The sequence below is a fragment of the Micromys minutus genome (assembly GCF_963924665.1).
Source record: "Micromys minutus genome assembly, chromosome: 4".
In the NCBI taxonomy this organism is placed as follows: Eukaryota; Metazoa; Chordata; class Mammalia; order Rodentia; family Muridae; genus Micromys; species Micromys minutus.
In genome coordinates, this window is record NC_137973.1 from 7,589,763 (window position 1) to 7,599,696 (window position 9,934).

The following is a 9,934-nucleotide window of genomic DNA, read 5'->3' on the forward strand; positions in this document are numbered from 1 at the left end:
CTCCTCTAGTGTTTTGAATTTTTATTATGGGATCTGGAGAGATGATGATTCAGCAGTTAAGAGCACTTTCTGTTCTTGCAGAAGTCCTGGGTCTGGTTCCAAGTAACCACGTGGTGGTTCACAACTATGTGTAACTCCAGTTCCAGGGGACCTGAAGCCATCATCTTCTGACCACTAAGGGTCATAGGTATGTATGTGGTGCACATTTGCACACATAGACAAAATGCTTATACACATAAAATAAAAACCAAGGGCATTTATAAAAAAAGAACAGAAAACACAAAATGCTCACTCGAGAGGACCTAAAGGAAAAGATAGTATTTGAAATTTGGTTTCGGAAACACACAAAGAATATCAAATGGACACAACACGATTTATTCTCGTGACAGTTCTAATCCAGGCAAATCACAGTCCCTCTTCTGAGAAGCTCCTGGGAGGTCAAATATCTGTTACAAATATGCTTGGGAAAATAAACTAGAAAGGCTGGCCATTGTGGCTTAATAAAATAAAATCTTTAATTCCTTGACGATATGTAATGCGGGGAGCCCCAGATCCGTGCCCGGAAACACTGCCACTGCTACGATGCCACTCTCGGGCTGGGTGCCCAAGTGTGTTGGCATCTGTCCTGCCTGCTTCCTGCCTTATAGATGTCTCATGACTGCTGCTTCACACCACATTTGTATTTCAGACTTCAGAAGTGACAGAAGGGCACGGAGCTGTCTGTGTGAAGCTCAGTCATCCTAATTGCTTTTTACTGAGACAATTAAAGTGCCCCTGAAGACAGACAGACAGATTTTCTCTAGCCATTTTCTGCTGATCACCATGTGGGAAGAGAGAGAACACTTCCCATTTGTCTTTCTGTGGCTGAGCTCAGCAGGCTTAATATGATCGCGTGGAGCTACAGGTTACAAACTGTAGATTTATGTTAAGGCGTTATGTGATTGGACTGGAGCGAGATGGGCAGAGAAAGGTCGAGGTGCGGAAGTAGAGGCAGGAGGCAGAGAGGGAGCAGTTTGTATCTTTGTCTATTGAATGTAATCTTATTTTGTAGAGGGTTTGTGGATTGGGAGTTTAACACATAAACCTGCTTGAAAAGCTATTAGGCTCTGGAGTCACGTTTGTGCTGGACGGAGGAGGAAAGAAACATGCCGGGCGGTCATATCCACCCGGGACAGAAACAACAGGGGCAGTAGAGTGAACCATGCCTGAGTCTTATAGTGCCAAGTGGTGTGGGGACCACATGTGTATGTCCGTGGAGTGAGACCACAGGGGCCGATAAATGGTTAAGCCATCCGTTAAATATTTACTGAAACAACAAACGACTACTTTCTTCTTTGTTCACATTATTTTCTTGTCCACTTTTCTTCTGTTGGATCCTTAGATTGGTTCTGTAATTTAGCTTTTGTCACTAGACCTACAGAAGACAGCGGTGTGCCATGTGGTGTTTTGACTTTGAGCAAATACCAATAAGTTGCTTGGCTGGGTCACTTGGCACATTTAGTATTTTGAGGGTTCATACTGATTCCCATAGAAGCTGGAAGAGTTCACGTGCTCCCCAGAAGTGTATTAGGTTCCATTTTGTCTAGCCAGCACTTGTTTTCCAAATGACTGACATTCTGACTGAGGTGATAATTCTCAGCCTGTGGTCATGAACTTCACAGGAGGTCACACATCAGATGCATATCACAATTCATAACAGCAGAAAAATTATAATTGTGAAGTAGCAACAATATACTTGATGGTTGGGGGTCACCTCAACATGAAGAACTGTATTAAAGGGTCACAGAACATTAGGAAGGTTGAGAACCACTGGACTAGTAGAGTAAAATAGAATTTTTATAGAGTTTTGGTTCACATTTCTTCCATTGCTTATGAGACTAAGCATTTTTTATATAGGCCATTTGCATTCATCTTTTGTTAACTATTTATTTCATTCGACTTTTTTTCTTGCTTTCATTTCTTGTGTGTTCTAGCTAGTAATTATCTGTCAGATTCATAGCTGGCAGAGATTTTCTTCCATTCTGGTGGCTGCCTTTTCACTTTATCAACTAACTGTCTCTCTTGCAGTATGGAAGCTTTTACATCGTATGTGGTCCTCTTTGTTGACTGCTTATATTCTGAGCCATCGGCTTTGATCTGTAGTCTTTTCCCATGCCCATGTCTCTTTGTGTGCTCTCTAGCACTTCCATTGGGCCACCCTTTGCCTCTTAAGGTCTTTGATCCATAAAGAATTGACTTTTGTGCTGGATGCAGGATAGGAATCTAGCTTCATTCTTCTATGTGTGATATTCAATGTATCCATCACCGTCGTCAAAGAGTTTGTCTTTTTATCAATGTGTATTTTGGGCATCGACATCTCTGTAAAAATGTGTATTTGGGCTGCAACCAGGTAGGCTTAAATCTGAATCTCCTTGGGAAAGCTTGGGGTTGAGGGGACCACGAGCACGAGAAACAGCAGAAGACTCACCTTATTGGGGAGGCAGAAGACAGTCTTTATTCTTTTTTTTTTCCCCCAAATATGAATCACTTTATTGAATGTTGATGACTAATATAATTACTTTTCAACATCTCTTACTTTTACAAAGTCCTCCACGAATAATCATCAAAGAAATGAGCAGAAATATGTTTTCCACATTGTACGTCAATAGTTTCTCTCATATCACATACTTATAAAAAGCCATATTTCTGATTCTGTGAAGCTTCAAAGAGAGTTTGTGTTAGCTGGATTTTGAGCATTCTCATCACTTCTCATGCAGCTTCTTTGCAACATGATTTCTTTCATGTCTTTGAAGTCCACTAGGATATAAAAAATCACTTTACAAATGGCTTACACTGATGACCTTTCTTGACACTGGATTTTGATGCACTGCTAAGGCAACAGAACTTCCTAAAGTAGCCTCTTCATTCCTTCCAACCAAAGAATTTATGTCAAGACGAGAATGACCAAAGGCTATTCCATCACTTTTACATGTGTAGGGTTTCTCTCTGCTGTGAAGTCTCACATGTTTACTTAGATGAGAATAAACAGCAAATGTTTTTCCACACTCCTTGCAGTCATACGGTTTCTCTCCAGTGTGAGTTCGCATGTGACTGTGGAGGTAGGAGGAACACGTAAATGCTTTCCCACACTCATTACACTCAAAGGGCTTCTCTCCAGTGTGAATTCTCAAATGTGCAATAAGATAGGAGGAAGAAGCAAAGGCTTTTCCACACTGATCACATTCATATGGCTTCTCTCCTGTGTGGTTTCTTGTGTGTTCAAGGAGGCCTGAAGATGTAGTGAAGGCTTTCCCACATTCTCTACAGTTGTAGGGCTTCTCCCCAGTGTGAGTGCATATATGCTTTGTAAGACCAGAGCGCACAGTGAAGGCTTTTCCACATTCCTCACACTTATGGGGTTTCTCTCCTGTGTGAACTCTTAGGTGTTTACTTAGATGTGAAGAAACTGTGAAGGCTTTTCCACATTCCTTACATGCAAAAGGTTTCTCTCCAGTGTGAGTTCATATGTGATTATGAAGGTAAGAAGAACATGCAAATGCTTTTCCACACACATTGCACTCAAAGGGATTTTCTCCAGTGTGTGTTCGTAAATGTTTAGTAAGGCTTGTGCGCTCAGTGAAGGCTCTGCCACATTCCTTACATACATAGGGCTTCTCTCCAGTGTGTGTTCTCAAATGTGTAATAAGGGTTGAGGAAGAAGCAAAGGCCTTCCCACAATGATCACATTCAAAGGGCCTCTCTCCCATGTGACTTTTCATATGTTTAATAAGGCCTGAGGTTGAAGTGAAGGCTTTCCCACACTCCTTACAGCCATAAGGCTTCTCTCCAGTATGTGTTGGTAAATGTTTACTAAGGCCAGAATGCCCTGTAAAGGCTTTGCCACAGTCCTTACATTTATAGGGCTTTATTCCAGTGTGAACCCGAAAGTGATCATTAGGACACGAGGAATTTCTAAAGCATTTTCCACAAACCTTACATTCAAAAGGCTTCTCCTCAGTGTGAGTTTTTAAGTGCTGAGTTAGTGGATAACACCTAGAAAAGGCTTTCCCACATTCCTTACACTGATAAGGTTTCTCTCCAGTGTGAGTACACATATGAATATTAAGGTTGGCAGAATATTTAAAACTTTTCCCACATTCCTTACATTCATAGGATTTCTTCCCAGTGTATGACTGAGCACTCTCAGCAGGACTCATGGCTGGGCTAAAAGCATCCCACTTAAAGAGTTTGTTTTCACTTCTTCCAGGCCTCTGAAGGGATGACTGACTATCTAAGACTTGCTGAAATTCACTGGATTCAAGGAATGTGTTCTGTACACATGTTGTCTGGTAAGCAGTACTTGCAATCATACTGGTGTGATTCAGGCCTGTTGTCTGTAGAGGAGGTCTCCTTAGGCTGAATAGGAAAGACTCGCCCATACTGAACACAATCATAAATGTTCCCTGTGTTTTCAATACCTATGTGTGTCCGACTGCATAAAGGTTCTTTGACAATTTCTCCAGGAGGCTTAAAGTCACAGAGTTCCTTTCCATTATGGCTATTTGACAGTTGTATCTCATTTGGCATTTTTAACTGAAAAATATTCTGCTGAAACATTGTCCCTCTGGTGTTAAGTTGCAGAGCCCATTCTTAGTGGTAGAAGACTTATCTTGACTTTGTGCCAGCCACAGAAGGGGTAGAGGCTCCAACTGTATTCCAAATAGACTGAACTCCCAAGCATTTACCTTGATGAACTCTTCTCTTGACTACTCTTAACTCTTCAGCCTCCAAACAAGAGCTAGATCTGGATTTGATGAGCTGACATCCTAATGTGGCAAGGTTCTGGTAGTTCTCCAGCATCACCTCTCTGTAAAGGTTCCGTTGTTTTGTGTCCAATAAAATCCATTCCTCCTGGGAGAAGTCTACAGCCACATCTGCAAAGCTCACTGACTCCTGGTAACTACTTGTCCAGCAGTCAGACACCCTCTTTTCCATCTCTGTCTTTTCATTATGAAAGGAACCTGGGTTCCTAGAAAATAAACCATGGGACAAACTGATGGCTTCCATCCTGTACAGGTAATGGTGAAATACACTGGGCCACTCCCTTCGAGAATTTGAAGGGCGCGTCTGGACAGTTTATACACATAAGTATCCACTGGTGACCTTTGCTCTCTCTACAGTGTTACTTGCTTTCTTGAAGACATGAATCATTCATCATCAAATATTATCTGAACGCGCCGGACCCTCCTATCCCTGAAAATAATGACAGAGACGAACCGTGCAGCAGAGGTTCCGGTCGCGCTGCCCCGCACAGCTTGAGGAAGTCGACAGTCTTTATTCTTAACCACATTATACTATTGAGACTCTGATTACAGAAAACATAGTACTCGAGAGTCAATCTATGTTTGCTTCCCTTTTTCCTGGATGAAAAGCACCTTTTTTTAAAAATAGGGTTTTAATTGAATTTTTTCCTAGAAGATAAGTGTGAAGACCGTTAAGCCTGGCTAAGGGAAATACGTGTTGAATTGTGAAGGCAGCATTCTGCCAAATTTCTGCAAACATCCTCTTGCTTTCGAGGGCTGCCTGGCATCCGTCCAGCAAACCTCCTTCATCTCCCCCATTTTGTGTGTCCATATTTTGTAACATGATGTTGAATACAGCTTCTCCATATTGAGTCATTTCTTAATGTCAGGACTTTTTTCTCCAGGCCGTTAGAAAAATTACAAAACTAGCAATCAACCGACGCAGACATTACATCATAGGAGCTTGAAATATTAAGTTGTTAAACTGAATTTAGCTTCCCCAACCTATTAGCAATATTATCCATTGCCAGCTACTCTATGCACGTGTTCTGCAAACATGTGATTAATATCTGACTGCAATTTCAATATTTCCTGAGTTAACATGAGTTAGTACGTGTTTTCTCACCAAATCCCAAGGGAATTTGGTGCACAGTGCACTGCGGTGCACAGAACCAAGTCACACTCCAATCACATCTTAATGATAATTGTCTCTGTAAGCTAACAACTTGGTCACCTAACATAACCACAGCTGATTCTAATATTTTTTAAAGAATTGTTTATTTTATGTATTCGAGTACACAGTCACAGTCTTCAGACACCAGAAGAGGGCATTAGATCACATAACAGATGACTGTGAGCCACCATGTGGTTGCTGGGAATTGAACTCAGGACCTCTGGAAGAGCAGTCAGTGCTCTCAACCAGTGAGCCATCTCTCCAGCCTCATAGCTGATTCTAAATTAGCGATTTCAGCATGTAGCATACTATCTATATGTCTTTGAATATTTCGTAATTTTTCTGAGTCAGAATGCCATTCTAAAACATAAGGTACATTTTGAATGTGTTGATGCAGGGCTACTCCAGCATTTGTAGCAGCGGCAGTGAAAGCAACAATTCCCAACACAAGGGTAACAATTAGACCAACCAGTCTTTAATCCTTTCCTTCGTCTGATCCAACATTAATACTGGATTCTCACTGGAACTCCTCTTGGATATCCTGTGTTGCCCCGAGTCATGGAGAACCTGTTCTACTGAGCTGCCGAGGCAGGGGTAGGGCCACTATCCCAAGTTCTGTGGATGGGAAGGGGTGAGGGCATCTGCTCTTATGTGCTGTCATGTCCTTGGGGCCAGCTCTCTCACGCTGTCCAGACAAGGGGCATGGCCTGCTCTCTTGCTTGTAGCAGTTGGCAAACAGTGGGACCAGCTTTCCCACCCTCAGAACAACTCTCCCACACCCATATTACCAGAGCCTGCTCTATTGTGCTGCCCAGACAGGCAGGTGTGGGGCCAGCTCTCCAGTGCTGCAGCTAACAAGGCATGGGGCCAGCTCACCCACCTGCCAACAGCCACATAAGAGATGTGTGTGTGTGTGTGTGTGTGTGTGTGTGTGTGTGAGAGAGAGAGAGAGAGAGAGAGAGAGAGAGGAGAGAGAGAGAGAGAGAGAGAGAGAGAGAGAGAGAGAGAGAGAGAAAACATAGTCTCATTGTTAGAATATATTTTATATATTCCTTTTCCAGGCCCAAATGTTACACAATGCTGATATTAATTTCCAAAGATGGTTATGAGTAGCTCCTCCCTTCAGATGAAGGAAGGTGACATTCTCTCCCATGTCATGCTAACCCCTCAGATTCATTGCTATGTGTGGTGATGGTATTATTATTATTATTATTATTATTATTATTATAGAATCATCTTAATTCTGCATCTTTCTGCACCTTTGGCACCAATGTATGAAATTACCATAGCAAGAGTTAATAACAGCTCACACCTCTGGTCCTCCAATTTGTTCCCAGTGTATCCATTTAACTCTGCGACAACAGGAGGGTGGCAAGGAGGAAATGAGGTGGAATGGAAAGATCACAGTAATGTTTCCTTTAAAGCCCTCACCCATTAAATGACTAGGTTCTTGTATCCTTAATTTTTGTTCAATTATGAATAATAGGCAACTATCCCCTAGTTAGAACTTTCAAATATGAACTTCATGCCGGATCCTAAAAGGAAATCCTCCCACTTCTATTTGATAAGATGAATTCAAATTTAAACTGTCTTCGTTGGGGGAACAAAGAACCTCTACTGTCACAGGGTCCTGGAATCCAATTAGAGTCATTAGTTGTGGAGAGCTTTTGGAGCCACTCATAGAAATTTTGGCAAACAGTAGTCACTGGACTCAGAGGAAGAAATGGGATCAGAGGAGAATATTCACTTTTGGACTAAAGCAAGGATCAAGTCACCGCCCAGGAAGGTGTGACTTCCCTTTTGTGTTGCTAATCCTAGGCCTAGAGACTCTGGGGACCTTATGCCTTTAATTGCTACTTGGTGTGTGATCTCTTTAAACTTTACCTTGCTCACTTTGTCCTTGATCTGAGAACCGACCTTATTCTTTGAATGTATCTAGATTGATATAAAAGTGGAATGGGAAAAAAACAAAGCCGAGTCAGCCTCAGAACTGGCTGGAGTCATGTTATAGTTTTGTCTAATTGTCTCTTTTTTTTCTCTTAATCCTCGCACTTGCCCTGGGGAACCTGTGGATTGACCCCCGTCTTGGTCAATTAGTCTAAATTGGAATAGTGTGATCCCCCAGATGTATCACTTGGCTTACAGCAGGGTGAGTGGGAAAAGTTCTTGCCTTGTTTACCTGAGTAGTGGCAATGATTACCATGAGTGCAGGAGCCCACGGAAGACAGAAGTGTTCCCTTGGAGCTGGAGTTATAATCCGTTCTAAATTGTCGATATGGGAGCTGGGTACTGAACTCTAGCTTTCTGCAAGAATAGTATGGACTCTTAACCACTGAGCCATCACTACAGACCACTTCCCCCTCTTTATGTGGGTGTGGGTACCTGCATGGCAAGCACCTTACTGATCCAGCCAGCTCCTCAGCTTCCAATCCTAAGGCTTCTCTTGGAGTTCTTAGGTCTCTCATGTAGAATCATATTATCCGCACATAAGAACATTTTGATTCTTTCTCACTTGTATTCCCTTTATTACTTCTCTTGTCTTAAAGCCCTAGCTAAAACTTCCAACACTATATTAAAAGTGGAGAACAAAAACCCCCTTGTCTGTTTTAGTAGAAATTAGGCATATCTTTTAAAAAGTACCTATAATTTATATTGTAGTTAAAATTTGATGTTTGTTGTAAATGTTTTATAAAACGTATATGTTTTTATGGAGCTGGAAAGGTGGTGTAGCAGTTATACTAACATTGGCTACTCTTCCATAGGACCAGAGTCTGGTTCTCAGCCTGTGCTGGGTAGATTAAAAACACTCATAACTCCAGCTCCAGGGTATCTGACATCTGCCTCTGGCCTCCACATGCACCTGCACGTATAAGACATACACTCACTCCCAAAGACACACATAAATACAAATAAAAATGTATCTAAGCAATTTTTGTATGTTTTTCTTGTATCTTGAGATTCAGTTGAGGTTACATACTAGTTTTTAGAAACTCTTCTTGGGATTTCCAACATAAACAATAATGCTATTTGCCTTTGGAGGAAGCTTCATTTTTTTTTAAATTTAAATTTTATGAACATATTCTTAATTTTTTCTTCTTGTCTTATTGCTGTGGATTGGACTCCTACCATGCTGACTAAGTACATATTTTTACTTCTTCTAATCTTAGGGGCAGTATGGGTTGTAACTATTCTTTATTAAATTAGGGACACTTTCCTCTATTCTTAGTTTTTAGAGAATATATATATATATGTGTGTGTGTATGTGTGTGTATAATGTTTTATATTTTGTCAAATGCTGCTTCTGTGTTAGTTGGTATGATTGTGTGCTATTTTAGCCTCTTAAGTACATTAATGGAGTTAATGTATTGATTCTTTAATATTCATAATACCAATCCAGCTGGGCTTTCCCCCATCAATCACTAATTAAGAAAATGCTTGGACTGGAGAAATGGCTCAGTGGTTAAGAGCACTGACTTCTTCCAGAGGCCCTGAGTTCAAATCCCAGCAATCACATGGTGGCTCAAAACCATCTGTAATGAGATCGGATGCCCTCTTCTGGTGTGTCTGAAGACAGCTATGGTGTACTTACATATAATAAGTAAATAAATAAATCTTTAAAAAAGAAAAAGAAAATGTCCCATGGCTTTGCCTACAGCTCCATCTTATGGAGGTATTTTCTTAGCTGAGGCTCTTTCCTCTCTGGTGACTCCATAGATAAAAATGTCTACACTGGGGCTCAAAGGTTAAGAACACTTGTGCATGTAAGGCATTGCTTAAGCTCCCAGCACCCACAAGGTGGCTCACAACCAGTTGCTGTCTTCTGATCTCCTTGGGCACCAGCAAGCATTTAGTACTGATACACATGTGGGCAAAACACTCAAAATAAACCTAAGAATTCTTAGAACTGTTAGGGTCTTCCTTTTGACACTAGTTTCTGTAACAGTTGCTGATATATCTATTTTCATCTATATTGTAACTA